The 27,436-nt window shown below is 47.5% G+C and overlaps 2 long non-coding RNA genes across 3 annotated transcripts; one reads left to right on the top strand and one right to left on the bottom strand.

The window, feature by feature from the left end:
- Nucleotides 1–238: 238 nt before the first annotated feature.
- LOC113843128 (uncharacterized) lies at nt 239–1,735 on the bottom strand. 2 transcript variants are annotated; one of them, XR_003496161.3, is made up of 2 exons: nt 1,255–1,735; nt 239–712 (listed from the first exon to the last, which is right to left on the bottom strand). It is a non-coding gene; the product is annotated as an uncharacterized lncRNA (long non-coding RNA). The 2 variants fall into 2 exon arrangements; XR_011808110.1 differs by having other exon boundaries at nt 1,402–1,735.
- A 6,528-nt stretch (nt 1,736–8,263) lies between these two features.
- Nucleotides 8,264–15,320, top strand: LOC113843127 (uncharacterized). The gene is made up of 2 exons (XR_003496160.3): nt 8,264–8,935; nt 9,348–15,320. It is a non-coding gene; the product is annotated as an uncharacterized lncRNA (long non-coding RNA).
- Nucleotides 15,321–27,436: the final 12,116 nt, after the last annotated feature.

Below are 27,436 nucleotides of genomic sequence, written 5' to 3'. Positions count from 1 at the left end.
CTGTTTTTTGGCAGTGCTGAGCATCTACAACTACTACCACATCCGCTCAGAGCATGTTGGCACGGAGCACCCTGGAAAATTAGGCCATGTTTCTCCAGTGCAAGAGGCTTGTTGATGTGTGGGATATCAAATGTGTAAAATTATTTGCACTTTGCTTCTTAATAACAATAAAAGGATGAGTCATAATTACTTTCTGGGAACATTAAAATCCTAGACACAATGCTTCTTGTATCGTACAGTGAGTCCGTGCAGCACAGTGTATTAAATGCTCTTCTTTATTACAGAATAGTGATGTCTAATAACTCCCGAGCTTGAGTTTCACCGCAGTATTTATAATTCACATGCATAATAACGTTTTTCCATTTAACAGCCCGGAGCAGACGCCGCAACATGTTACATAGCACTGGTGCAAATAACGAGATAGGATGATGTCATTTGGTAGCGTTCCTCCTAAGCGATCTAAAAATATTCCCTCTCCCACCTTTCATTGCAGCCTTCTCCCTTCTGCCTGATGCTTTTGCGCCAGTTTCCATGGTAACAGCTTCTTTTGTAGCCCGGGCTGTGAGGGGAAGGATTCATGCAGATGTTGTCATTGATCCAACACCTTGCGGCAGCTTTTATGGCGCATTGTCTTCTTGCTTCCTGCCCTCGTGTCTCCCTTCCACCCAGTGAGAATGGCTCCGGACTCTTTCTCCTGCCCGCTGCCTTTGATCTGGAGGAAGGGAAGGGGAAAAGTATTGATTAGATTTTATTATGAACCCTAATCCTTCTCCGGGCACTTTCTGAAAGCTTAAAATAATGCGCCGTGAAGCCTGCCACAGGTTTCCTCGTCCAGTTGTTAAAATGGGTGCCTCATACAAAAATACTAGAGGGATCAAGAGTGTTAAGCGTTGGGAAACCCTAATTAAAACCTCCCTCTGACAGGGCATGGAAAACTTCTGCTTCATACAGAGCTGCTGCTGTTTTACTGCTTGCATAGCCTGATCAGAGCTTTTTTTTTTTTTTTTTTTTTTTTTTTCCCTTTTCTTTCTCCTGTTTTTTTTCCCCCGCTAAGCGCCTGGGGAAGTTTCCACATTTTGGCTGTGCTCATTGTTCAGCTTCTCCCCACCCATGCTTGTCGTTAAGGCTTGGCTTTAAGGAAAAGGGAGGGACACGGCAGAGCCTGTGCTGGAAAAGCTGCAGCATGGGTTGCTGCAGACATGAAACGCAGCAGCTGTAAGAAAAAGCAGAGAACAAGGAAATCTGCTTAATCACCTATTGTCTGCAGTTGTTTTGCATTCTTCACCTATCACTCGGTGCTGAAGCTGGATGCTATTCTCTCGATTGTCTGAACCTGACAGACCGATCCTAATGAACGTGTAACTGAAGACCTGGGCTTTTGCATCTGCATTATTTATTCACCTAAAACAGGAACTCTTCTATATTTAGCATATGATGTCAGCGGGTTGTTTGCATCCTCCGAAAATTGGCAGGAAGCCACGTCTCCCATGTTATATGAAATCACCGATAAATGCTTCTTTTCACTGCAAGAAAAACAGCTTAATAAATGCAGCTCTTCGCTGCTTTCATCCTCTCCCTCCCCGCCACGCTCCCTTCCACTTCTGGGATTTGCCCCCCCCCAAATGGCAGAGCTCAGCAGCATCTGTGAAGTGGAAATGAGCGCACAGGACCGCAGCGAGGGGAGGCTGTCGGTGAGCTCAAAAAGCCGCTGCCCTCCCAAGCCCCCCCCTTGCCTCTCCCCACCCTCCCAAAAGCTGGAGCACGGCCAAAGCCTTGGTGAATCAGGCGGAAGGGAAAAAAGGGAGAGAGGGAGAGCCGCTGTGCGGCAGAGGCTTTGCGGGGCCGCTGGTATTCCTGGTATGTAATTAGTTTCAGTTGTTTTTAGCAGGCAGGGAGCAGGGGGACAGGGAGTGCTCCCACGCTGGCTGTGCAGTGCAAAAATGGCACCCTGACAGATGCTATCACTTATCTGCCCTGAACGCGGCTTTGAAGCAAGCGTCCGGCAAAAAAAAAAATAAAAAAAAAAAATCTTCCATTCGCGCTTTCGCAAGGGAAAGGCAGCCTGCACGCCTTGCTGGTGCTGCTGTGAAACCAAAGGTCATGCAAAAATAGCTAGTTTTATGCATAAAAAATAGCTTCTGGTGCCAGCGCTTCAGCTGCTGCTGCCTGGCAGGGCTCCACTGAATTTCCATGGGCCGGTTCACGCCAGCTGCAGGCCTGATCCTGGCTCCAGCCGTGGGGCGAGTCAGGAGAGTAAACCAGCTCCGTGCAGCCCACGCTGCCGGGGCCATGCCCGTGCTGTGGGTGCAGGGCTGGCTTTCCAAACCCAGCAGGTGCCAGGGGTCTTGGCGTGTCTGCGCCCTCCGTGGCAGCGCCAACAGGGCCATTTCCCTGCCATGGTTTAGCACAGCAGCTGCCCCAGCAGTCTCAGCAATAACCATGAAGGTGCGGGCAGAGCTCGGGCAGGGAGCAGGCTGAAAAGGAGGCTGGTATATCCCCAGCACTGCTGAACGGCAGCGTTGCACAAACACCATCCGCAGCTGCTTTGCTGGCTGTGTCATGCCACGAGGAGGCGGGGGGGGGGGGGGGGGATTGGAGAGAGGCTTTAAGGAAAAGCAGGAGGGGGGAGACGTAGCCTTGCTGCAGAACCGTGAGGCTGCAGATGAATGACTTCGCCTGTTCATTAAACAAGCCCATTCAAGCTTCCGCTCCGCTGCCATTTGCTTGATGGGTTTGAACAATAATGAACTAGGAGGAAAAACCTGCCCCTGAGAAATTCAGGCTGTTCCAGCAAATGGGATCAAATGAAGTTGGTAGTATCATGTGGCCTGCTAATGTTCAGAAATGACATCCATGTATCCCAAGCTTATTCAAAACAGCATTTTGCTTTGTTTTTGGTGAACAGGGCGACCCACAGGTTAAGCATCAGAGAGACATTTGGGAGGAATTAAACAGGGAAAGGTGGGGACAGAGCACAAAAGGAAATGCTTTCAAGAGCTTTAGCATAAAACATCCTTCTATAAAGGAGCATGTGAGACAAGGTTTCAGATGAGACAGTTGTCCTCCCTGGAGAAACATCATGAAGTCGTTACAGAAAAACTCATTAAAGAATAAAGCCAGCCAATGCCACAAGATGACGGTATCTCGGTAGTCCCAGATGTTTGCTGCTCTGGGAAAAGGGAGGAAAGACTACTCCCCAAATTCGCCCTGTGTCAGCAGGGTACTCGAGGAAACTCGGAGTGAGGTTGTAAAATAAAGAACAACACTGCTCATATAAGCAGCTGCTATAAACAGCTAGCTGCCATCTCAAAACACCAAGTGAGTCCAGGTGGCCAGCACTACACGGGCACCAGTTTTGCTTCACACCTCTCATTATTTCAAGAGGCCTTTTCTTGGAGGTTCTCGTTTTGGTGCAGCAGTCCGCTGTGGTGTAAATCCCAGCTGTGACTTCAGTATCATTTATCAGCTGAGGAAATGAAGTGAGGGAAGGCTGAACTCACAGCAGGCCTGGTGAGCATGGACACCATCGGGTGGCTCCAGGCAGCAGGAAGCCCGCTAAGCACGGACTAGATTAGTAAAGCTGCGATTATTTCTTTTCCCTCCAGGGAAACCTTGGAGATAACCTGTGAAGCTTTGCTCAGGAGCAGAGGTGATGGAGGTGGCATTCAGTGGACGCATCCTCTGTATTCTCCCTGCAGCTCCCTGCAGCATGAAGCTGCTCTCTCCGGGCTGACAACTGCAGCAGAGGCACGTTATGTTTGCTGCTTCAGACTGGAGAATTCAAGGGCCATTCAGCAGATTACCTAACCCTAAAAGCACAACCAGTTAGTTTTGGTGCTGTTGAATTGCTATACTAAAGCCAGAGAGATAAAATGATAGGATGTCAGCAGCAGAGCCGGGAGGTTAAGGCAGATGTGCTGAGTCTCTCTGCAGGGCCAAACCACACTGTGCACCCTCCTCTTTGGCCCCAGCAGTCACATCTTGTGGGCTGCTCATCACGGTCAGTAACAGGGATGTTCTGCTCTACGGGGTCAAAACAACATTTCGCATATTTTCACATATTGTCTTAACACAGCAATAACCTGGTTCTTTACCAGTCTAACAAAAGACAAGCTGCCCTCTGATTTTTTCCATTATGTAGTATTTTGTTTCACGTGAATCTGCGAAGAGAAAAATACCTACACATGCCCAAAGTCCCTAAACCCAAAGTCCCTTATTTCTTATTCTTATAAGAAATAAGCCATTAGTGACCCTCCATTCTCTCACATCCAGAACAATTTCCATCTGAAATCCTGACAACAATGGGGTGATTCAAAGCTCACAGATGTTTTGTGAAGATTTTCCGAGAACATCCAGTCAGATGAATTTCACAAGTGGTCCCTGTTTGCCATCAGACAAATATGATATATGCTAGATTCACCTTTACCCATAAAGCACTCGACTGAGGCTTCATCAAAGAAAGTATGCTTTTCATCATGCTTTTTACTGGCAACAGAGCTGTGCCCAGAAGCACTTTGTGCTAAGCCTTTTTCTTGTAAATACTTACAGGCTTATTGCTCATCCCCCTTCATTGAGGACGTGGTGGGGACTCACTGAGGGGACACCTCCAACATAGTTGTGGTGTGGCCAGTGGGGTGCTTTTTTACGCTGGGCTGGGGAAGAGAAACAGATTACTTTCCCCAGACTGTGTTTTTGGAGCTCAGCCTTAATTGCAAATGCGATGCCCTTCAGCATAATCAGTTATTGCCTTGTTCTGTGCTCTCCTAAGTGCCTGACTGACCTTCACTGTCCCTCCATCTTTGTCCTGCCTGGCAACAGATAAGATAAAACTTGTCAATGTGTTGGAGAGCTCTAGCAGATCTTTCTCATGTGCGTTAAGTTGTAGTTGTTCCCTGACATTGTGTTGCCCACTTGTCCAGCTTTGGCTGTGATTGATGGAAGCTAGCAGAAGTTGTTTCAGCAGAAATGGCAGCCCTGTGACAAGGGAAAAGGTGGGATCAGCTTTGGCTCGCCAGAATGAGAACTGCAGTGATGAAGCAGAGTCACCCCCTGCATCTTCTCCACATATGTCAGGACCCATTTTGTGTCCCACCCCCTCTTTCTTGTCTGCTGGGGAACAGAAAAAGATTTACTGGGACCTGTCAGGATTGTCTTCCCCTTCTTCTCCCTCTTCCTCTCAGCTTCATCTCATCTGCCCTCTCTGCTCTTTCCTGACCTTGTCCTTTTCACGCCTCTTCGTTAGCTCTCTTCTAATAAAGACCTCAAAACCCATCTCAAACCCCTTTTCACGTTGATCATGGTCTGAAGGCAGTATTTGCAGAATCATTTTCTGTTCCTTCTGCTTTCTTGCTCAATCCCTTTTTACTGTCTTGTCTCTCTAGAGATAGTTCTTCAGGTCAAGGACTGTCCTGTGTTTTAGATCTGTAAAATGCCTGCCCCCCTGCACAGTAAAACAGGGAAACCTCACGTGCATCTAGATCCACCATAAAACTCAAGAGACGTATGCTCTGTATTAAATTTGCCTTTCTGACAAGGGGGCTGGGCTTGTCCCATGGGCCAGCCCTGTTGGGATCAAGGGACCCGATGGCTCTTGAGTGTCTGGCCTATGGGAACTGAAGCCAGAGGGAACATCCTCGCTTTGCGGCCTGAAGTCCCCTAATGGCAATGGACTTTGTTCCCTGGTGACAAGGTGAAGCAAGGTGTTTGTGGAGTGCCTTGTGACTGCTTGGCAGGCATCTGTCCTTCCTGCTGCCAATGAGGGTTGGAATTAGGTGTTCATTTCTGGGATTGTCTGATGGGCCCCCCTTCAAAGCACAACAGACAGGCCGGACTCCTGGACGCAACTGTAGGAAAACACATTTGGTGGGTTCATCTGCAAACTGAACCTAACGGCCTAGGCATTGCAATGTGGAAGGGGGAGATGTGACAGGGGTTCCTGGGTCCTTGTGGCCGACCGGCCTTGTCAGTGCATCCCCCAGCCTCCGGGGGGGAGGCCAAGGGGAAGGCAGCCGACCGGAGGCGGCTGGCAGGGTGAGGCGGGCAGGGGCTGGGAGCCCCAGGCAGCAGTGAGGGGTGGAAGGAATGCCTTCATGCGGAGGATTAATTGTTCCTCTGTGCTGTTTCCTGACTCTTTGAGAAGATCCTTATAGCCTGAAGTGGAAAGAGTGATGCAGTGTTGGGGGAGCCACTACCTAATTTCCTCCTGGCTGTACAACATGCCGCCTACGGCTGGCGGGGTGAGGCTTCCCCGAACCAGCAGCAACCCTGATAGCAGGTCGTCTGGCTCACAGCGAGTGGGCACAGCGAGGGAGCGAACCTCTGGCTGCTTCGCTGCTCTCCCAGATTTTTAATTTGGGAAAGATGCTCATTCTGTGCTTGCAGGGTGGGTGGAGGAGGCTCATGCTCTCCTGCCTTGAGTCACTCTGGCCTGCAGGTCACACACAGCTCCCTCATCTCTATAGGGTGCCCTGAACCCCCTTTGGGACCCATCACCATAACTGGTAGTGTTTGTGATTGCAAGGAGGCAGTGGTGGTTCCAAAGGGCACTCTGGTTTGGCCAGTCTGAAGTGCTGCTAGCATCTTTGCCACCATGCAAGCCAGAGAGGGTGCCTGTGCCTTCCTCCTGTACCAGCCCAGCTCTCCTGGTGCTGGTGGGGACTGGGATCCAACTCAGTATGAATAAGTGTGAGGGATGAGGTATGCTTATATTAGTCCTGTGTTAATCATGGTACCATAAGGGTACATGCTACTAGGCAGAAGTAAATCCACTGACTACCCAGGGGGGACTTTGGGTGGGAAGCTGTGGTCCCGTGAGCAGTGGCAGCTTCTTGCCCTAGTCATGCAGCCTCAGCCAGCCTGTTCTACAGCCTGTGCTGTGCTCAGCCAGGAAATCGTGGTGGAGGAGACGGGAAAGGTGCCAGCGGCAAGGGTGGCACAGCAGGAGGGTGTGAGGCAGCTCGCGTTTGTAGCCTCCTGCAGGCTCCCCAGCAGCGTGGGCAAGGCCGAGCCCAGTCACGCTGGCAGCCATGTGCAAGTGGCCGCCCTGGAGCCTCGGGCTGTGGCAGGTTGACACCTGCCATCACCTCCTCACACCATGCCCTTGGCCCGGCTCCTGGGATCAGATATCCCAGCCCTGTGTGGCTGCGACTCCCACTGCCTTGGGTCAGAGGTTGGCTGGAGGGACCCAGCCGTGGCTCCGGGCTGTGGCCTGACACAGGTGACTCACAGCTCCCTGGCTCCATGCACACGATGGGCCAGGTCTGGACTTCTCCTGCTCCAACGCCAGGAGCAATCCTTCCCACTGGGCTGAGCCAGCAGACGTGTGAGGGGTGGCCATCTGTAGGGGGGGAAGCTGGTGAGCGTGTTTGCCATGATTCCCCTCCAGCTGGGTAGCATTGGGCACCAATGAATAAATAAATAAATAAACAAATAAAATAAAAAGCTCTTTTTCTGCTTGTTTAACTCTGTTCCTGCATATCAACTGCAGAACCAGCTGTGGGAGAAACCGGCTGCACAGGGGCCATAAACATTGCAGTGCATGTGTGTCTCTCTTTGTAAGAGCCCATTGCAGCAGAGCTTGCTTGCCCTTGCCGTGACTGAACCGCTTCCCTCAAGGGTCTGGTCAGCATCAGATGTGCACATGTGCAACATCCATTTAAATCCACAGCAAACACGTGTGCACGTTTTGTGTGGTGACAGAGCCCCCAGCCCACACAAAAATGCATTTTAAACGGGCTTGGAGGATTCGTGTTGTCATTAAATTTCAAGGAACAAGGCCCACTCCCTCACTCCTGTGCCCAGGAGACCTGGGGATGTGCAAGCGCGAGGGCCCAGACCCCCGGCTGCCTCCACGGGACGGAGAAACGCGACCCCGGCACTTTCTCGCTCAGCGCAGACTTCCTGCTGCAGCCCTCCCCTCCCTCCCGGCTCCTGCGCCGAGGCAAAGGAAATGTGCTTAGCCCTTACTTTCTCACACATGTTTCAGATGTGCAGGGGTGTGATTGTAAACAATGTCATCAGCCGTGCCAGAGCTGTCTGCTCCTACCGCGCTCTGTTCCCAGCACCCCAGGGGTTCCAGTAATAGGGCGTAAAGCAAACAAAGCAAAACAGTAATCTGCTGTTCCAATTGCATTTTTGTTTTTAGAAAATGTTAATGATAGGTTATGTGATTACCCTAGGTTTGGCTCCACTTACTCTTTATTAAGCACATCTGGTATTTAGTAACAGTGTAAGTAGCAGGAGTTTTTCTGGCGCACAAATAAGATTATCCAACGTTGCCATGCAGCATGGAAACTCCTCAGGGAAGCCAGCGAGCTGTGCGGAGATACAAGACTTTCTTGTCGGCCGGGCAGCCGGCCAGAATAGCTAAAAAATGTGGATTGGCACGGAGCTGTTGCCACGCAAACACTTCTGGAAATTTCTGTGTTGGGGCCTGCCAAATCCTTTATATGTAACATGAGTTTCTGTCTTCCTCAGCAGCCCATCCTGAGCCTGAGCTCTCCTGTGCACTTTAAAAAGGAAAAAGAACAACCCAGCGCAATCCTCCGGTCCTGTTTCCAGAGCGCCACTGCCAAGCTAACAATTTCACTGAATTAGGGGGAATTTCCTCAAACATTTGCTCGAGCTACATTAAGTGTAACATGTGGGAGACAACTGTGTTTCCTGGAGAAGAAAGGAAAGCTGTCTCACTCGGTGGAGACTGCCTAACGTCTAGCAGGAGAAAAACAACCAGCCATGACAAGAAAATGTTTTTTAAAACTTGGCACAGGAACAGGGTTTTATTTATTTTGAACGCCTTTTCCAGTCTGGCCAACATAGCGTGTGGAGGGAGGGAAGCCGGTGTTTCAGCTAGGGCCCGCGGCGCGGAGTCAGGAGGTCTGGGCTCTATTTCTGGCTCTGCCGGCCTTCCTGTGAGGCTCAGGTGAAGCCCTCGGAGGTGAGTCCCTCGGTGCCTGAGCTCCTCCGCAGGTTTAATGAAGGCAGCGTTTGCCAATTTCATACATGTTTGTGTGCGCGTAGGCTCCGTGTCCAAAATTACTAATCCTTTAACTTTCTTAGGGAAAGGACGGGGAAGGATATGGAGCAGAAACGCAAACGTTCATCTGCTGCTCCACTGTGCTTGGCTCCTGCCAAGGCGCTGGCCTTGGGAGCTTTAAACTTGGTTGCTCGGCATCTGGGGATCTTTGTGGGTGTTCCTCACAAACCCCGGTCAGCTTTGGCTATCCCACCCTAACAATGGGACACGTATTTATACCACAGCCTTGTTGACTTAGTGATGGCGCCCCTGGGAAGGAGTTAGCCCAGCTAGTTTGTAAATTTTTTTTTTCTTTCTTTTTTTTTCTGTGAAGAGAGCATTCAGCATGGAAGCTGGCCATGAGCAGAGGGGTTTTAGCACAGCAACTTAAAAGCACACTGTGCACAATTTTGGCACGGCCAGTGATCAGCACCAGCACTTGGTCTCTGTGTGGCTCTCCTGTTGGTGGGTCAGCTCTCAGCACGGTGGGGAAGTCCCTGGGTGAAGCCCATGAAAAGAGTACAAAAACAGCCCACCAGGCACTGGCTGGTGGCTCAGCTGTCCTCAGCGGTGAACTTCTGATGCAACTTCCAGCCACAGGAAAGAGCATCTCATCCAAAGGGCTGACTCGCCTCCAAGCTGCATACCAGCATAACTGGAAGAGGGGATCTGGCTCTACTGCTGCATGCCTGCGACCAGAGCAACCATTCCCTCCTCCAGGATGGGCAAGGGCAGGGGCAACCAGCAGCACATCGTCTGTGCGGCACCGACAGCGCTCTTTGGGAAAGCAGGAGAGGATTAACAACAGTGACAAAACAGCCATAGCTGTCTAAAGGAGAAACTGATAAACTGGGGGTTTTCCTGTCTGCTGACCCACCCTTTGATAAGCACAACTAATAACCTCCCCGTGAGTTAGCAGAGATTCTTTTCAGTCTTGTCTCTTGTCTGTAAGCATCCCTCCCATGGCTGTGGCTCCTGTGGCTGTAGTGACATCCGTAGCTGTGAGGGATATCTTGCCAGGTCACTAATGAGTAAGGACAGAGAAGGTTTGCAGAACAGTGAGGTGAAAGGGGATGAGAATAATCCACAGTGTGCGTAAGGGAAGGATTGCAAAAACCAGGAGGAGGAAGATGCAAGACTTGGAGGGAGAGAAGTGAATTTCCTCAGGGAGGCAAAGACTAAAGAAAAGAAAACACCAGGCAGGGAGAACTGGGTTGGAGAGAAGAGCAAGGGAGAACTGAGAAGCTGGAGCAAAGAAATTGAGGAGGATGGTGGCCAGGAATGAATGGGAATGGCCAAGGAGAAAAGAGAGAAGTAGGTAAAACCACTGTGAATAGAAAAGAAGCGTGATAATGAGCAGGAGAAGAGAAGTCTTTTGAGAAGAGGGAATGTGAACCAAGAGAGGAAAGAATGATATGAAGATTTAAAAAAAAAAAAAAAAAAAAAAAGAGAGGTGGAAAGAGGACAAATAAGAGAGAGACATGGGAGAAAGCAGGTGAAACAAAGAGACTCATGCTTCTCTTAAGCTAATGAAGTTTCTTCTTTATGGTTCAATATTGTGTTGCAATGTCCCAAGAGGCATTTTGTTTCTGTGGCTCTTTTGACCACTTCTGGCTGATTATTCCGGGTTCCAAGACAAAGTAGTTATAAGAAAAGGAAGAGAAAATAGCCTAAAAATCACCAGAATGTGTCACAAGGCTTTGTCTGAAGGACTGCTCCCTTCAGAGAGAATTGTTTCTAGAAAATAGCTCAGATGCTGACACCCCCCGTGTGCATGTGGCTGGCCTCGATGTTGCCCGGGCAGGCTTTTGGGGCTCCAAGATTTCTGAGCCCTCCCACCCACTTCGCTTTAAATGACTCTGTTCTGCTTGGGAGGGATGATGAGGAAGGGAGGATCCCAGCAGAGTCCTCTTGCCAGAATGCCTCAGAATCCCAAAGCTGGCTCTGATCCTGCAAGACTTGACCAATATTTGTTGAAAGTGGAGCAACTCACAGCTCAGGGTGGCTTGGCTCCACACACTGCTCAATGGGAAGTCAGAAAAGCAGGAGTGGGCAGTGATTTCTGTTCTCATCTGACCCTTCTTTTCTTTCCATGCTTTGGTTATATTAATTTGGTGTCTTTCATTTACTTACTGAAGTGAGACATAAACATTTTAAATTCAGGAGTTAGATGGGCCTGGCAATCGCTGCATCACTAAGAAACCTGAAGCCCTGGAGTAAACATCAAAAGAGAGCCTTTTCTCTGGAATTATATAATCCCCGCGATGCATATGGGAATTGAATAATTTCTTACAGTGAAGGGGCAGGGCAGTTTGGTTAATATAAGCGAGGCATGTAACTGCACTGCACGTCTTAAACGGCGGTTCCATGGAACAGCAAATCTGGCATAAAGTGCCCCGTGCTGGACCAGAACATCACAGCTACGCGCTGCCAAGCACTGAGCTAGCAGAAACTTACAGCACTGGTTCAAATATGTTTGACAAATTCTGGCAGACATCATACCGAATCAGGTAACGGCTGTCCTCCAGTCAGCACAAAACTGGCATAAATACCACATTGTGTGCTCTGGCTAATTCAACAGAAACATAATTGTGTGCTTAGGCCAGATCTGGATCCAGTACGCACAAGGAGGGGCTCCTGCAGTGCCAAAATCTCCTATTAATGAAGTTGGAAGCAGAGCCATATGCATTAGCTGCATGCTCTGAATTCTTAGGAGTGGCAGCAGTTCATGGCAGGGGGCTTTTTCAGAACAATCATAAAAGGCCATATTTTTTTTTCCTGGGGTGACAAAATCATTTCCTTTGTTTCCAATAATCTTAGCATTTGCAAATAGTGGACCAGTCCTTTTGTTTGCTGCACTCGTTTATTGCAGCTTGTACTCCCAGCACAGCCAGCATTAGAATGACCAGTTCCTCTGCTCTCCATCACTGTCATGTTGTCAGACGCAGTTATGCTGCTCTGTTTAAAGATGCTGATCAAGCACCATGTTGACTGGATTGCTGTGAAAGTAGTTTGCCATACATGAATTGTCACTTAAAATCAAAGATTTTTCTCATTAAAGATAGAAGGAAGAAACTTGGTGGATCAAAACACTCCCCTAGTTTTGTCTTAATGTACATATCCCAGTGATGAGCCAGAATGGCCCTTGGTATTTTCTTGTTAAAGTTTCATGACCAAATTGAAGAAAAGCTTGGAATGATTTCTCTACCTCTGGGGAAAATCATAGACTCTCAACATTATGCTTAACCATCCCTGCTAGAGATGATTTATTCCTGGAGCTCATAAAGCATTCTTGAAAGAGTAAAATTTTTGCCTTGTGACTGCAGCATATTGCAGCAAGTGTCGGGCACTTTCAAAACAATTTCCTGAGAGGATGTGAAAGGTAGATTGAGATCCAAGGGGACACATTTTTCTCCTTTCCCTCATGCTCCCAACTCTCCTTCCCTGTTGTGTAGGAAATGCAGTGCAGAACAGAAATCTCAGTAGACTTAGAGGAATACTTTTCTTCATTTTAAAAAGGAAAGCAAGTCTCAAAAATTGAAGCTAAACCCAAGTAACTGTAATACCACTTGGCACTTACATGCAGGTTTTCATCTTCTAGCCACTTTACATTAAGTAATGAATCCTCAGGACTCCCCTGTGGAGTAGGTGGCTGAGTATTATTAGCCCCCTTCTGCAAATGGAAAACTGAGGTGGAGATGTTAAGTACCTTGCCTAAAGCCACCGAGGGATTCTGTTGTAGAGACAGGATCAGAGGTTAGGCGTTTTTGTGCTTTCAATTCCCATATCTATTGTGTCACTTAAGTACAGAGCCATAATTGAATATCATAATGACCCAGGGGTGGAGCGATTCCAGCTGGTCAGATCTGTGCACGGCTCCTCTGATGGCCAGAGACTCAGCCGTACATTTGCATGGAGCAGAATGGAGCAAGCAGACCTAGCATGCAGCATGAAGAAGTGTCATTTTCTTTGGCTTCCCCAAGCATGCCATTGAGTAATGAGCTAACTCTGCATCAAGCTTAATTTAATCATTTACCTTAACTCTAATCAAGCTTAATGCCTTGGCTTAATTTCAAGGTACAAGGCTAAATATTTTCCTCACTGTGTGTTTTCACAGTAAGAAATACACCTTTAGATGGAGATGCCACTGGTAAGACCGAGAGCATGGAGCAAAAGTTGTTGTAGTGGAGCATACAACTCCCCTTCTGGCTAATTCACTCTTGAGCAGGAGTGTGAGACCAAACTCAGACCCAGTGCTCTGGGCTAAAGCAGATTCTTCACTAGCTTTACAGATAGGATTTGTGTGCTTTGTGGTCCTCACGTTACACATTCAGAGGAGCCTGGGTGTCCATCCAGCAGAGCATGTGGGCAGAAAAAAAAAGAGCACAACATGAAAATCAGAGAGGTAAACTATTACCAATTGACACACAGTTGCTATTATGAATAAAAGGAAACGCGTTCCCGTAAACTCACAAAAGAGTGCTCCCATTTAAGTGTTCTTCAGAGAAAGAAAGGCTTGTTTTTCCTTTGCTAAATGCCTATTTCCATGAGCTGCATTTCCTGCATCTTGTTGAACTGTGTTGCTGTCACATCAAGATGTCATCCGACATTAAAGCATAAGAGCAGGCTTGTATCTCTCACAAGCTGCCAATGTATATTTATGTGGCACAGGATGATACATCCAAAAGGGGAAGTCTGTATAATGCTTTTGGTTGCTGATGTTTTCTTTCCGACCCTTGCATTAATATGGAACCAGCACAAACGCATTCAACTACTCACCGACTGCAGCTCTGCACGTAGCACACATATTATTCCAGTTGGGAAGAGGAGTTTATTTTGCACCTGATGGGGCCTTCATTTTGGAACGGAATCAGAGGGTTTGGAACTAGAGACCAATCCACACCCCAGGCTTATTTTGTTTATGCGCAGGAAAAATGTGGAAATCCCCAGCTGCTGCATGAAGTGGTCTGGGTACGGATGATTCTTACATCAACAACACAGGACTATGTTTGCTCGGGGAATGCAGAGCTGACATCTCACTCCTGTGAATTTTGTCTAAAGATTTTGCCCTGAAAACCACCTAGTTTTACAAATTGGTCACTAGAGATTATGAAAATCAGCCATGCATGAACATTTAAAAAAAAAGACACTATGATGATCTTTTTGGAGTTCTTTGAGTAACTCCAGGAGCAGGCCAGTGAAGTGGGATGATTTGAGTAAAAAAGATTATGTGATAACACAATCTGAGTCACATTAATTGGATTGTCAGAGGTTACTGGACCACACCAGGAGGGCAATGAACCTTGTAGGGCACCGACACTAACTGGTATTTATCTTTTACTTTAAAATTTAATAATACAACTCCACCTAGACCAGAGTATTAACCTGTCTGGAGTCTTCTTGCTTGGGCTATGTGTTGTCTGGACAGAAGACTTTACCACTCAGATGTGCCGGGCCCTGAGGAATCCAGCCGAGCTGCATGCAGCTCTGGAATAGGCCCTTTTGGCCAGGGTCTTAATGCATGATCCTGTGGTGATCACCTCGCTTGATCAGAGCACAGATCATTTAGTGCAAAGGAGGTTCCCTGCATTGTATTGACGGTGATCGTATTTTTGTTAAACATGAATGTTTCCAACTGTGCAAAGTGTTTATAAAGCACACAACACATGTCTGACTGAGTAAAATATGTTTTTAATATAATGTAGTATAAGCATGTGGAAAAAATAATGGAGACTGCTCTCCATTCAGAATTCAAGCACAACAAACTGTAATTACATCAGCATTTTTAGAATGTGTTTGTTCTTAAGCATTTCATTAAATATTAAGGAAATATAAACACATATGTTAAAAATTGTGCGACGTCCTATGGATCGCATAGGAAGGACTGGATTTTCCTTTCACGTTGATGTTGTGTCATAATTCCAGGAGGTCATCGCTGACTGCCACCGAGGAGGACTGGGCCTGCAGTTCCCTGTGCATGAACTGCAAAGGGAAGGCATGTCTGGAGCACAGCCATGTGTATTTTGTATGAAAATGTGTATTCTCTTAAGCTATGTGTCTTTCTTACTTATTCTGAAGTAAGCAAAACCAGCTGAGCCCTTTGTTTAAGAACAGCTCTTAAGAATGGCTCTTTGGTCATCAAGCATTTCACCTTTTCACAAGTCAGAGGAAGGGTAGCAGAATTGTATTAACGTTCTCAGCTGGCCTGATTTGTGGGGCCATTATAACAAGGCCATCCATTCAAACCAAGCGTATTCTTCTTGAAAACTAAAGGCAATTGTTTGGTCATTAAAAGAATTGCACTGCAGTGGAAACCACTATTTTTTTTGTTAGCACCGAAGAACAGAAATTCCCAAAGGCAAGGGGTTGGTTCGGGCATGCTGCTCACGGGCTCCACCAGAAATGCTGTCGAAACAGCACGTAACGGAGGAACTATGGGATGGTTGAGGCTGGAGATCATCTGCCAAGGCATTGTAATGCCTCTGTTTTCCTTATCCACTGAAACCCCACCACAGCTGGCCTGCAGGCAAGGCCTACTACTGGCCGATGGGGTCTCCCCTGAAAAGGTGAGGCCTGAACTTCTGGCTGTGTTTGGTGCAGCCTTATGAGTCATATTTCTCACTGGGGAGAAGATCCCTGATGTTGGGCTGGGCAGCAGTGTGTGTCTGTTTTGGGGCACTGCAGCCCCGACATTGCTCCCGCATGCAGCCCAGCCTGCAGCCACTGCTGCTCTGGCCAGGGCGCAGCTGGAAGGAGGAAGAGGGGGCCAGAAGCAGCATCATGCCATGGCAGCTCTTGGCAAAAAGGAGGCAGAAATGCAAGGAAATGCCTGGCAGATGTGTGAGGTTATGTCTGGGTGCTGATGAGTGCCTCAGGGAGCCTCATGCCATGTGGCTGCTTGAGGGGTTGTGGGCTAATGTGGGTGGACACTGGTGTCCTCTGGTTTTGGTGCCACTGAAAAGTAGGGGCAGTCACTTAGTCAAATCAGCTCTGTCTGCTGTGGAAATGTTGCCTTGAGCAAGGCCTGGGAGTGTTGCCTTTTTCATCTCCATGTAAATGGATTTTCCTGTAAATACACAAAACACCAACCCAGCTCTCGGGTTGTTCTGTGAAGCTGACCCCCTCTGGAAAACCAGGATGATGAGGTTAATGTTCTTTTCACATCTGGCAGGGGTTAACCCAAAAGCTAATAGTACTGCAGCAGCTTTTACTTTGAAGCACCCTTCCCAAAACTACCTTTAAATTTTACCTGAAAAAAAAAAAAAGAGGAATAGAAGGAAGCAATGCATTGGCCTGCAAAGGTGCCCACAGCACTAGGTGTTTGACACAGGCTGGGATTCATCTACTTTGCTACCCACAAAGTTCATCTCAAGATTTTCTCAGGGACACAAACACACCTAACAATGTTCACGGTTCTAATACCAGCATCCTGGGAAATGAAGTGGTGTGAGCTCACTGCTCACAGCCTGATGATCCAGGAAGCTGCACTATCAGCTAGTAGCAAGCCAGTGCCCTAAAGTGGTTTTAGGGTGCAGTTAAGGACTGGAAGGGCTTTCCATAGCATATGGTATAAAGTTGGGACTACAGTCACTGAAGGTTACTCAAGATTTCATCGTTCTTCTCCTATGAGCAAGCCAAATTACTACTCAGGTAATTACATGGTAATTCAGGATCCCTGGATTCCTCTCCTGGATACTCCCCTACTCATTTCTTGTCTCAGGGTGCTGGTGTTGGTGTCCGCTATGACGAATTGTCACTGACTCTGGGGCTGACGTGTTTTGACTGCTGAATGAAGCAGCCGTGACTCCTTCTCCCAGCCTCGGTGCTGAGTACCTGGACACTCCTGTCTACCCTGTGAGACCTCATTAGTCTCCATGGAGCCCTTTGCTATTCAAAGAAGTGCAAAATGTCATCATTAGTACATAAAGAAACATTTTATGCAGTACTACCTCTGATAGCACATTTTTTTTCCAGCCCTGTTTTGCTCATGCGTCACTCAGTAGAGGAACTGGAAGGCTCTTCTCCCCGTGGTGAACACCCAGCACTTGCAACGCGTGGCCCTCGCTTGGACTTGCCGTGGTTTGGGGCGTGCGTGGGTCCGTGAACAAGCCTGTGCACACCCGTGTACGCTCGCAAAATGCTCGGGGTGAGTTCCAGGTTAGCCATTAGATTTCCCCTGCTATTACTCTACTGTACATATTCCTGGTAGATTAGAGCAGATTTTTTTTATACGCTCTTCTATAAAAAGTGAGCTGTATTGATTGCAGCAGAGTGAGCTGCTGTGGTTGATATCCGAGCGCTAACCCAGATAGGGATTAGCATTACATCAGACATCAGGCGAGGGAACCTGGCGAGCTGCCAGCCTGTAAAAATGGAAGGCATTTGCGTCACTGTTCCCTTGGTAATGCTTCTTGGAGCCATGTCAGCTGTCCCCCGAGGTTGTTTCCTTAATATGTCAACAGACATTCCTGAATCTTTAATGCTGAATAGCTCTTTTTCCTCTTCCAAAAACACTTAGGTGACAGAGTAGCTAGTGTCTCCCGCTGCCTGGTGCATTAAAAAATTATATATCTCTGTAGACCAGGCTTAATACCTTTTGGGGGAGGGTTTACATTCAGATCTGGGAGAAGCAAAAAGCCCATCTGCAATATGATTGCTGTTTGTGTGTGCTGAGAAAGCGGCAGCCCTGCTTGAAACCCCTCCTTTTTTGCCTCTGAAGCATCCCACTGGAGCGAATGAAAGCGTCTGTGTTAGATTACTTGTTGGAATTTGCTAACATTTGGGGTAAACCATCTGACCTTGCTTTAGGAATTCAAGTTAAATACAATAACTTCAGGTTAATGCCTGAAAGCTCTAGGACTGTGTGTGCAGTGACCTCTAGCTTCCGGAAGCCATTTGTTAGTGCCAATTGTGAGAAATACTTGGAGGTTTTATCCAATGACATTTTCACCTTTCTGCTGCTCCATGCGGGCAGCTGCTATTTTCTGCTTGAAGAATTAAAATGCAGCTAACGTACAGTTTACCAAATTAGAACATGTGTCCTTTCAGCTGAAAGTAAACAACTCCTATCTCAAAGACCTTTTGTTCTTAGGTGACAACTTTAAGTTTGCCTTGCAGTTGCTGTAGTAATTAATCACAGCAGTGTAATTTAATAGTTCGGGAAGAGCAAGCGGAGAAGTCATTCTAAGAAATCACTTTGTGAGTAACTTAATTTTGGTCGAGGAGTGTTTGTGACGATTTATCACTGCCATACGCGTTTTGTGCAAGTCACTGATCATGCCGGTCAGATCAGAAGCGCTGCTGCTTAAAGCCCCATTCTGCCACGGGGGCAGCGAGCTCTGTTATTTTGCAGTCTTTCCCCAGTACTGAAGGACTTCCCGATTCTTTGCTTGAGGAATTTGACCCCAGTGGTGGAATTTGCCTCCTGCGTAGCGCCCCGCAGAGAGCTGTTTCCTCAGGCTGCAGAAGGTATCAGCATGCCTGACACGGCGGGGGGGTGCGATGGGAGCCATGGGGCAGGGGTCTGGGCAGAGGCAGGCAGGAGAGGGAGTCCTGAGCAACCTGAGCAGCAACCCAAATTAGCAGTGGGGCAAACTGACCAGGTCCTTCGGGCTGGGAGCCCAGCGTTCGCGTACACCCATGTACGTACATTTGCGAGGGGGGCTGACGCTCCCGGCCGAGCCATGTGCCTGCTTGCGTGTAGGGTTGCCACCTGGCTGCTCTCCAGCTGGCAGGGCTGCCTTTACTCTGCACAGACAGGGGACTGGTGACTCAGATCAGCCTGCCTCTTCGTTATGTGGCAGAGCACGGGGCCCCCACGACCAAGCTGAGACAAGAGGCAGGCAGCCCCGGGGGGCAAACAGCTTTGCCCTTTGGTGTCCTGGGACGAATCATGGGGAACTGGCGTCCCCATAAGCCCAGTGATCCCTGAGCTCCGTGCAGCAGCAGGCATTGCTCGGCCTCTTGTCCACACCACAGCTCCCCCAGCCTCTGCTGGTCCTTGGCACCAGAGCCGGGCACTGCTGGGCATTTGTTCTACCCTTGTCCTTGTGCTACCTCTGACGGGAGCACCACTCCTCTGGGGAGGCTGGGAGAGGGCGGTGGAAAAAACGTGACTCACGGGGGTAATCCAAAACTGGGACGGGGTCATATGCTGGCGGCAGGTGGAGAGCGCTGACTTCCAAACCGAGGGGCATTTGGCTGGAGGTTAGCAGCCCTGGCAAGAGAGAGGAGCGAGGCCCCAGCCGAGCAGCTGGGCTTGATGCAGAGAACACAGATGCCGGAGACAGGACTTGCCCCAGCTGGAGCTGCTTTTTCCTCTTGGCTGCTGCAGGGGCCAGCGCGGGAGGAGAGGCTGCAGGGCTTTGCTTGCCTTGCTGGGGAGATTGCCTCTGTGCTGGAGGTCTCCTGCAGGAGAGGAAGCCCCCGCAGCAGGGCCAGAGACGTGGGGAGGGCAAGGAGAAGTGCAATGGCTCCTTCTGTGAGGCACAGCTTGTAGCTCCCTGCTCCCAGGATTGCTGCCTTCCTTCCCTTCATCTGCTGCAAACCCCGGGTTTCTCACCAGCAAGACGATCCCTGGATCTTCCTTCAAAGCCCCGGCCCTTCCCTATTGTCAGCCCTGTGGCTCCTCTCTGTCTGCTGCTATCACACACTTCTATATTTAACACAAGCCTCCTGTCTTCTGCAGAGGGCATTTTCTGAGGTAAAGTTAAATACATGGCAAAACCTTCAGAAACAGAGCCTTGAAATCACAATTGCTCTATCCTCACTGCTCGTGTCATTATTCAAATAGATAGCTGAATGAAGGTCAGCTCTTGAATAGGTTTGAATTTTTATGGTGCTGTGAATGAACTGTCTCCTAGTCCCAGAAAGCTGCAAGTTGAGGTCTTTTGTACTGCAGAGAGCTAGGCTTTGAAAAATCCCAGTGATGTTTGAATTCCTGAAGCTTCTCTTACACAGGAGTACAGCCTGCAGTTACCGAGGAGCTACAGCTGTAGAAGGTGGGTGCCAGCTTGCTCCTGAGCTGTGCACAATCTATCAGCTTTCCAAGCCTGCTTCCTCCCCATCTCTAGGTGCAGTTCGATACCTGCTGCCCATGCTCCCAGAGAAGGTCACAGGAACCTTGCTGCTGACCCCAGTGAACACTGCCGTAGGCCTCACAACGATGGCAGCAACCTGCAGAGCGCCATATAAGTTGCATTTTTATGTCCTCTTTCCATGTGTGGTCAGGATGACGAAGAAAGGCTTTAATTCTGACTGTCTGAAGCAAGCTGTCCTCAGAGGTTGTCACCGATTTGTCACATCATGTCCTTTCACCTGGTCTAAGCATGCCAGCTTTTTTCAGGATGGTCTGAAACGGCTCACTGGAACTGGTAATTGGAGGGCTAGACAGTATCCCTGCTCCTATTTGTGTTGCAGCAATATTTCATTAAATTAGCACTGGATGCAACTCCGGCAAGCTAATGTACATCCATACCAATTTGCAAGGCTGTCTGCAGGTACTCCCCTTGGGACTGGATTCCACAGTGACTTAGTGTTAGTCATTGTTTCCCCATGACTCTGTGCTTTTTAAGCCAAATGCTCAATATTCTGGGCAGGTGTCACAGAGTGCAACTTTCTGCTGCTGCAAGCAGAGAAAGTCAGACGCAGCCCAAGGAAATTCTGAGTGAGGAAGGTGTGGCTTTCTGATGGTTAGCACAGGTCCTCAGGCTGAAATCTGGAAGGCAGCATTGCCTCAGTTTTGCCCATCTCCTTTTCTCACGGAACAGAAAGTGACTGCACAGGGGTAACTCATATCCAGAGACCCAGCACTGGGCATATTGCCTGCTGCTTTCAGAGCATAGTTTGAAACATGTCATCTCCAGGTGAGTCAACTCCTACATTGCACAGAGAGGGTGACAGCTGCTATGGTCATGTAGATCTATGCCAGGCCTGGGCAGAAGGGCATTGTACGTCCTTTTGTGATGCCGGAGTATTTAGAAACCCAAGCCTGTCTGCTCAGCCAAATGTTCACATTAAAAAATGTCTCGTCAGCTCGTGGTGTTTGTCCACACAAAGCCGAAGTTCTGCGTCCAGCTGTTTCTCCTAACAGAGGAAAGAAGTCTGGTTCACCTCAGCTGGTCAGCTCAGTCAAGACTAAAGTGCAGGGGAAATTCCAGGAATAGCATGGAATTGGGTTAAAACACTGTGTATAGAGACTTGTTTGACATCCCAGATGTTTTTAATTGCTTTTGTAAAAATAAAATGAACTTTTAATACTTCATCAGTGTTATAAAAATCCTTTCTGTTTGTTTTTAACCAAGACTTGTGTTTGTCCTGGATGTTTTATTGGTCTGTGCTAATAGATATCAACAGAGCTATGATTCCCTCCATCGGTCACTGAAATCCAGCTTGTCCTCCCGTGCCCTGACTTAGGAAATCTTCTGCTGGATACTTGGGCCAGAAAAAGGAGCAAGTGAATGTTCCCTTGCGTAGCTGCAGAATGTGGGCATAGTGAATGCTTGGAAGACCAAAGGGTAGACAGCCGTGCCTGATGGAAACACGAGCTATTTCTGGCTAGAACGTGCCTCATGTGAGAAGCGTATGCTGTATTTTTGGACGCCTCTGAGGGCAAGTGAGCACTCTTGAAGGTATGGATGGGAGCATGAGGCAGGGAGATTTCTGAACCTTAAGGACAACCACAAAGGATGTCTATGAAAATGCCTTGCTGGGTCAAGGAAAGAATGTCAGGGAGGTATCTCGAGGCCTGCTGTTAGTTGTGGGTAATGAGCATATCACAAGCAAGGTAATGTTTCTAATTGATTTCACTGAACAACAACACTATATGTTAAGTGTCACGTTCATGAGATGAGCTGATCCTCAATGAGATCTTTCAACAGAATGCCTGCAATAAATGTAAGTGGCGCATAGATGATGGTACAAACAAAAGCAGATAAATAAGGACACCATGCAAGACAGGTAGAGCTGAATCAGGGCAAGATTTCAGGAGGACTCAGGCTGCCAGCAGCATTTTGTGGAGTGGATGGTAGAAGGCTGCAGTGGAACACTGTGCCAACAGGAGATCTGCCACTGCCACTTCCCTGCACATCAGGTGTCTGGTGCTGGGAATGCACAGGGAGTCAGCCCGACCAATATCTGCCTTCACAGACTTGCTGTTCACGAGTTCTCCGAATGAATGCTTCCTTTTACTTTTTTTTTTTTTTCTTCATGTTTTGGGAAAAAAAATAAAAGCTGCTGATAATTGATAATTCTTTTATTGAGGTCTTCCAGCAAAGAGTGGTGTTCAGATATCCATGCTGGTTTTGAGTGTGTAGCAGATTTTGGGGTGGGAGCGTGAGTGAACAGCTGTCCTGATTTTAGGCTCTGGCATGGCTGAGTGACAGCAAGAGGCAAGGCAGTGACTGCCCGTGTGGAGGATGTTACCTGAAGCTGTTTCCCAGGAGGTGGAGGGTAAGAGTCATCTGACCAAATGTAGACGTCTGTATCTGAGTATTCATCTCAGTTCCCTTTATAGTCAATGGAGAAAAATAAGCACTTCTAGTGTGTGATTCATCTGAGTCTAAAGGAGATGTACAAAGTAAATCAGATGATTCACACCCCAGACATGCCTAGTTCTCTCCATTGAACATGAAGGACGACTGGCTCAGATGTAGATCTCTAAAGCAGGGTGAGACAAATCCCACTCAAAGCATCGGGTTTGAAATGTCAGCCCAGGAAAACATGCAGAAATAGTGTCCTCCCAGCTAGGCACTGTGGAGAGAGTACCTCAAGCACCTTTCCTACAGATTTTCTCTACACCTGCCATTATGAGAAGCACATGCATTGTGGAAGAGATGCCACAAGGTGTTTTTATTATTATTATTATTTTATTAGGAGATTGCAGCAAGTTGGTAATGTGGAGGGGAGAAGAGAAGGTCTGTGGGTCTAACCCACTCGGGAAGTTCGTTGCAGAGGTGGCGAGCACGGTCTGCAGGTCAAGATTCAGCTCTGAGGGATATGTTAAAGCTTGACGTTGCCATGCTTCATGTCTCCTGCTCCTCGCTGAGCAGGTCAGGGAGTATTAAACACCAGCCAGGCTAAAACAGCCTCCAGTCTTTTTCCATATTGATGGAGAGGTTTCAACTGGGAAGGGAGTTTAAATTCCCCTTGATTTTGTAGATCTTCCCCCCACAGCCACACCGGGCTGAGTGCTGGTGACACCGTGCTCCGTGCCGGTTTCTGTCCAGCCTCGTGGAGCTCTTAAGCCCTGACCGTGCTGAGTCAGTCGCTTCTTGGCTGCCCCGATAAATCCTTCTGTTGACAGTGGTAAGCTATTGCAGTAAGCACAACAGGAATAACTAGGCCTGAAGTCAAGTTAGAGCAGAGGCAGGCTTTAGAGCCATAAACAGCCTCCTCCATTTGTTTCTGCCCAGTAACATCCTACAGATACGTGCACTTCGGAGGGTTTTCTCCAAATGGGAATTTCCATCTGGCCGCGGCACTTTCAAGCCAAGGCCCTGCTGGTGCTGGGTGGGGAAACCTGACAGCTCATGGGTTTCTCCTGCTGGATGGGTGCTGGTGTGGCTGCTCACCAGTGCTGGATGCAGGGCAGCATCCTTCCAAGGTGGTCCTGGCACCAGGAGGGGTGTGCAGAGAGGAGGCAGGGTCAGTGCGGAGGTGTGGTGGCACGGGGTGAGATGGATATGGGACAGCAATGTTGTAAGGGACTCTGATCTCTGTCACACAGTTGCTCGTGTTCCAAGGAGGGGTGAGGGGGCAGGATGTTTCCTGCAGTCAAGACATCAAATAATTAAAAGAGAAAAAAAAAAAAAAAAAGTGGTGCATGGAAGCAAGACGCTCTGAGATGCACTTTTATGAGTCTTTGTAATATTACACTTCCAAGACTGCCAGATATCAGTGACGGGTCCCTCATTTGCTTCCAAATATGCTGACTGTCAGAGCAGGATGCCAGGCTCTGTGCTGGCTCAGACCAGAAAGGATGATTTTGGAGGTCTTGCGCAGTTTAACTCTGTAGCAAGTCTACTTAATTGTGTGCAGGCCTTTGCCAGTGTATTTTATTGATTACTGTATGAGGCCAGGGAGGCTGTGATGGGACCTTTATAAACAAATAAAAACAGAATGCTTGCATTTCACATCGAGGCCTGATGCCTAACAGCTGAGGACCGTACTAGAGACCTGCAGTGTGAAATGCTGTGGGGCTTCAGAGGTTAACATGGACTCTGAGCACAAGGCCAGCAGCGTGGTTGCACAAAGGATCAGAGCAGTGGCTGTTGCCTCAGCACCAAGTCCCCAAGAGGGCAAGAGCTGGAATACTGGAAAAACTGGACTGTTCCCTTCTTTCCCAATCTCTCCTGTGTAGCAATCGCAGTGAAAGATTGGCATGTGACTCTTAACTGCTGGCCTAAGCTACTGCACTAGTGCCCTGGGAAGGGGCTTCCAGGGGTTTTGCAAGGCCTGTACCTCTCCCCTGGATAGCCAGCAACTCTGTTGATCCACATGGCACATGGGACATGGGAGAAAAAGCCAAAACTGTGGTGTACATCTTCCATCTTGTGTGTGCCACGAGTGCTACAACACTTTCTGCTCCGTTTGGACAATTTTTAGAGAAAATGGCCTCACGACTCTTCAGCGTTTAGGTGCTCCTGATCTCTACAAACACCTGCTGCCACTTTGTTGACTGTGTTCACCTTTAATTTCTTTCCCACCGATTAGGTGGGCCTGATAAGGTTGAGCGCAATGTCGCAGTGACAGGAGTTGCACAACCAGTGCAGTGCACGTGATTGACATAATGTGGTATGAGGGAACCCTCAAGGGTTTCCATTAGTCCAGATCAGGAAGTTCCTCCTCACCCCCTCACTCAGAATAAAATAAGAAACGAGGAAAGGAAAAAAATATAAATAAAAACCTCCCACATGCAAACCAAAGTATAAAGAGCAAGTCAGGTTCACAAAGTTTAGTCCTTGAAGAGAGGAGAAGAGAAAACACCGAAAAAAATAGAGATTTATACTGATAAGCATATCTTAATATGGTTGTTTTGGTCTTCACAAAAAGAACAGAAAAGAAAAAAAAAGGAAAGAAGAGAGTACAATTGAGGTAATCTGTGGTATAGACTAATGCCAGGGGATTTCAACACTCTAAACACATGCTTTTTTAACCTTTCCCTCTTTATCCAGCATTTTCTTGGGCCTTTTTCTTCATAACAAAGCTATGGCACTTCCTGCTGCATTCCCCATGATAAAGGCATATGGATCTGGGAGAAATGAAGGGGAAGTGAAAGTAATGCAGGTAAATGAAATCATTGCCGAAGCCTGGGAGTGTGTGTGTGGGATAGTATTTTGTTACATAAAATCCGTGCTGGAGGAATGTGGCTTTTTTCCCCAGAAATGATTACCTCATGTGATCAAGGCTTGTGCAAATGGGGGTTGACTGTATATTTACTTAACTAAATGAACACCGAGATTAAATTTTGGAACATCTTGCTAACCCCTTGAGTAATGTTGACTTGTTCCCATTCCCTACCCTTTGGCTATTATCTGCTGTTTGGTGTCTCTTGTTTAATCTAGCTGGCTAATGGGTCATCTTTTAGTGTTACCTGACTCAGAAGCATGGTTAAAAGCCTGCAGAGTGTGTCAATACAAGCAGAACAGAAAGGGGTGGCCAGCAGGACCGAACAGGAGGGACTGGTTACAGAGACATTCAAGTTCATCAGATAGCAAACTGTCCAGTTGCCTTCCAGCTCTCCTGTAAGGGGTGTTTTATTTGTTTATTTTGATTAATTTTTAAGCCGCACCCATAAAACCCCATTGCTTTGGTCAGAAGGCATTTGGTTAAAACTGCTGCTGGAGCAGGTACATGTTATTCATATGACTTTGGATGCATGACTAAGTATTTTCAGAAGTACTGCCTGACTGGAGGTGCCTCCATTTCTGAACGCTGTGTTTGAGCCACTTGGAAGATGTTTCAGAAAAATTGTCCCCAGTCTGATTCTTATAGCGTTTAGTAAGATGAGCAAACACGCAGTTCTTTGCGATTGCATTGTGAGCTTGCAAAACCGGGTCCTTAGTCTTGCTGTGTTCCTGATTTCTTCCATCTGTAATGATGTATTTGCCCTCTACTGATGGAAGTCAAGAAGTTTTAGTCAGGAATACTAAGAGTACTGGGAAACCCAACCAAAACTATCACTAAAGTGAAATGCATTGGCTGTCTTCAAATACCACTTTTATATATATATATATATATATATATATATATATATATATATATATATATTATTCTTTTCACCAGTGAACAGCTTTAGAAAAGCCTGTCTGCTTTTCAGCTGGAATTAAAATTCCATATGTGCTATATTAACTGGTTAATTGTGTCGTTCATTTTACAACCTTCCTCTGAATGGCCTGATTGAAATGAATGGATTTTAGTCTCAGGGGGAACAAAAATAAAGGGAATTAAATGCTTAAAGGTTTGTTCTTTTTCAGCACATACATTTTGGAACATAGGTTACACATTTAAAACAAATGTAGAATGTCTTTCCTGCAATTATAAACTGTCCACTTTTGCAGTTTGATGGTCCCTACCAAGATGTGGTGGCTGTGTATGTGATTGGCAAGTAGTTCAGTGGGCAATTTGCTGTTTCACGAGAGCAAAGGAAGGCAGTGGGGCTAGAGGAGAGAAAAGTGCGAGGGAAAGTGTTCTAACTTACAGTCTTACTAGTTTGGCCATTAAAGTGTATTAGGTCATTCATTAAAGCTTATTCATGAAATTAATTATTCATTAAAGCACTTTGGGGGGGTGGGGGAGTGTGGAAAGAGCCGAGCAGCACCAGTCATTATTTACACTAGCAGTTTCATCATGGAGTGAGATTACGGGGCCAGATTCTCCTCTGCATTTCAGCAGTTGGGTTTCACAGACATCATGGAGCAGCTACCGATTTAGACTAATCTGTGGCAGAACAGAGTGCAGCCCATACTGCTTCTCTAAGAGGGTGCCTTGGGCAGTTTCTTTGCCATTTTATTGCTGGCTAGGTTTCGGGATGCTTTACAAATGGATAAAAAATTAAAGAACTATGACAAATGGATCTTCTCACAGCGTGAGGTTCGACTGAATCATTCCGTGACTCTGTGATTCCATTGAGATAGTTAGGAGGAGATGGATGTGAAAAGCATTCACATTAATAATTAGTAGCTCATTTTAAGGCTCTTTGTTTGTTTATTTATTTATTTATATTTCCTACTATCCTGTCATTTTTTTAAATAAACTGCTTTGATTTTCAGTCCTCACATAAAAGGTTCAGGGTGACAGCAGGGGACAGGGAGGGATCACACCAAAGCTCTTATTCCGTTAATATGATATACAGCGTGTGAGAGCACAGCAGTCAGTAATGGGAAAGGACTAGTAAATCACCGAGTTTGTGCCTTTGCTAAGAGA

This window comes from Anas platyrhynchos, chromosome 3, assembly GCF_047663525.1.
Source record: "Anas platyrhynchos isolate ZD024472 breed Pekin duck chromosome 3, IASCAAS_PekinDuck_T2T, whole genome shotgun sequence".
Classification (NCBI taxonomy): Eukaryota; Metazoa; Chordata; class Aves; order Anseriformes; family Anatidae; genus Anas; species Anas platyrhynchos.
Note: the sequence above shows the minus strand (reverse complement) of the source record. Positions and strands in the feature narration are given on the sequence as shown.